General features: G+C 47.3%; 1 long non-coding RNA gene across 1 annotated transcript; it reads left to right on the forward strand.

The window, feature by feature from the left end:
* The first annotated feature begins 305 nt into the window (after window positions 1-305).
* On the forward strand, window positions 306-2,087 carry LOC143434540 (uncharacterized). The gene is made up of 2 exons (XR_013104104.1): window positions 306-412; window positions 601-2,087. It is a non-coding gene; the product is annotated as an uncharacterized LOC143434540 (long non-coding RNA).
* Window positions 2,088-3,181: the final 1,094 nt, after the last annotated feature.

The raw sequence follows: 3,181 nt of genomic DNA on the forward strand, positions 1-3,181 counted from the left end.
AGGTTGTATTCCTATGTGTATACTAGCATGAATGTGTAAGAAATGGCCAGTAGGGAACACCATTAGCATGCATAAGTCATAGCATTGATGTGAGGGTGGGGTATATACAATAGAGACTGTACTGGTCATCAATGTGTATGGGGAGAGAAGTTGTTTTATATCACCAGAGGTTTTTGGGGTTGGGGTGGGGGATGCATCAGCAGGTGGGATGCAGAGATATGTGTCTATGTTCTCAAGGCATGATTTCTTTGAAGAATGCTAGGCATGATTGATCCATGCCTGTGTTACTTGCACTTTATAGGTAGAGGCAGAAGAATTGGGAATTCAAGGCTATCCTTGGCTACACAGCATGTTTAAGGCCAGCTTGGACTACAAGAGACCCTGTGTCAAAACAACAACAACGGAAAAAAAGGTACTACCAATGCTGGGTTGGCCTGGCTTAGCAACGGGCAGCTCCCTGCCAGCACCTTTCCTCCCACACTCAGATAAGCAGGGGCTGATGTGGCTGTCGAGGTCGTGGACTGCTCAAAGATGCGGAGGAAGAGTTTTTCATGTGTCACTGTGGTTGCATTCGTTTATTATAAAGTTTTTCTTTTACAGCAGCTTCCTCCCACCACAAAGGCAGCTGCAATGAAGGTAGGCAGAGGGGCTGGCTTTTGTCTAGGGGCTTCAGATTCTTTAAGGGCTGCTAGTCTTTCTCCTTCCCAGGAGATTCAGTGGGTGTTTACAGGTACTCCCTATCTGATGGTTTTCACCAGGTAGGCAGTGTTTGTGCAGATGGACCAACATGAGTGGAGATCCAAGCTGGGAGAGAAGAAGACGTATTTGTTTCAGAGTGAAGGTGTTCTCCCAGCCCCCCCCCCCTTTTTAATCATGTTGAACACAAAATGAAGCTTTCTCCCTGTATTTACCCAACCAGTATTCACAGTGGTCTCTGCAGCAAGCATGATCAATATCCATCCCTATCTTACAGCAAAGGACACTAAGACACAAAGAGGATGAGAAACTCACCTAAAGCTACACAACTGAGGGTCAGAAGTCCCGGAGTCTAGATCCTCCTCCATCTGGATACAGCTGGATGGCCCACAGAAAGGGAAGAACAGGACATGTTCCAAGGGAACTGGCTCTGACACTGTCCTTTTTTCTTTACATCTAAGCAGTAGCAATATTTTTAAAGTTTTTTAGTTATGTGTTTGTATGTGGGTATAGACACAAGAGTAGGTGCCCTCAGAGGCCAGAGGCATTGAATCTCTTGCAGCTGGGGTTAAAGAGGGTTGTGAGCCACCATGTGGATGCTGGGGATTGAACTCTGGCTCTCTGGAAGAGCAGTAACCACCTCGCTGGACCCACCACTAGGAATATTGATTATTGATATTTTTTCTTCTTCTTAAAAAAAAAAAAAAAGGTTTATTATGTATACCGAGTTCTGTCTACAGGCCGAAGAGGGCATCAGATCTCATTATAGATGGTTGTCAGCCACCATGTGGTTGCTGGAATTGAACTCAGGATCTCTGGAAGAGCAGCCAATTTTCTTAACCTCTGAACCATCTTTCCAGCTGTGATATGTCTCCTTTTTAAACTCCTTTGAATTGCCTCTTCTTAGCTACTTCTGCTTATTTGTCCCTTCCCAGCAAATTTACTGAACAGTTACTATGCTGGCCTTTCCTGTTCAGTCTCCCTAGTTTCTCTATACTTCCTGCAGACAACCTTAGCCCCTTGGCTGGGCTGATATTATCAGAGTCTCAGTAGGTTCTATCTTATCCCCAGCACCATCTTTTTTGAGTTAAGAGTCTCATGCAGTCTAGACTTTGAACTCCCCATGTATTCAAGGATAACCTTCTATATACCTATACTTCCAAATCTAGTTTATTTTGTACTAGAGATGAACCCATGGCTAGTCAAGCACCCCTCCAACCTAGCCATCCTTCCTGCTCCCAAGTCCTTTCTTTCCTTTGAGACAAAGAGGGTCTCTTTGTAGCCCTGGCTGTTCTGGAATTTACTATGTGTACCAGTCTAGCCTTGAACTCACAGAGGTCCACCTGTCTCATTCTGATATTAAAGGTTGTGCTACCATGTTTGGCACCAGATCCCTTCTTGATGTATGTGCTTGTTTCTCCTTTCCTTGTTTTCTTCAAAGAAAAACCCTCACCCTTGAGTTTCTTTACAGAATCTGGACTTTTTAGCACCAGATCCCAGGTTCCAATGCTGGTCCCCACAATTTATCTCCAAAGCAGCCTTTTGTTCTGCTGCTCTCTGGGGGATAACTCTAGCTTTCTCCCTTCTAAGTAGACTCCTATCTTCTCATCTTCATAGTCTTCCTCCCCCCCCCCCCCACATCCACTTCCTGAGTAAATCCACAGTCTATCTTCTATTCCTATCAAAGGCATCCCTTCTGAGCCACAGTGGCCCCTGGACCTCAAAATGGACAGTTGAGTCCAGTGAGGCAGTATTATTCAGTACCTCAGTGCCCTCTGAGTCCCTCCGCCTCTAGGTCAGCCTCAGTTTTGAGGTCTGAGTTTCCCTGAGCTCCGTGGTCCTCATCGACACTGGCCAGTCCTCCTCTCGTATTTCTGCCCCTAATCCTCTTGTGCGCCATACTTCCTCCCCTCTCACCAGGGCCTTATGGATGCTAGGCAAGAAAGTGTTCTACTGCCAGGCAGCACCTCAAGTTCCATTCCTTCTATTACTTATCTATGCCATACAATTAAGTTCTCCACAGTGTTCATAATTTACTGTGCCTCCCCTTGCCGGACTGAAGGGAACGAAGGAGACCGCATTTACAGGGTCCATCATGATTAACATGCATACTCCTGGAAGAGAACCAGAAGCCCCAAGGGACATCCAGAAGCTTTCCTCTAGCAATTCCTGCAGCCAGGAGGAGGCGCTCACGGGAGGGAGGGACAGTTGTGGACCAAGACGGTCGGGGGCGTGGTCCTGGTGCCGCTCCCATTCATCCGGGCGGCGGATGCGGAGTCGGACTGTACCAACTGCACTGAGGTGAGGACCACTGTCTGGTCTAGTGCACCTCTGAGAGCTCGGACAGCACATGCTCTGCAAGACACTGATCTGCTCTGGCAGTACTCGTGGGTTAGTCAGTGTTCTAAGAGGAAGGGGACGTTCTAACGTCTCGACATCCTCCGCCGCGGGTTCCTCCCCGTTTTGGCCTTAGTAGTTTCCATCA

This window comes from Arvicanthis niloticus, chromosome 1 (genome assembly GCF_011762505.2).
Source record: "Arvicanthis niloticus isolate mArvNil1 chromosome 1, mArvNil1.pat.X, whole genome shotgun sequence".
Taxonomy (NCBI): domain Eukaryota; kingdom Metazoa; phylum Chordata; class Mammalia; order Rodentia; family Muridae; genus Arvicanthis; species Arvicanthis niloticus.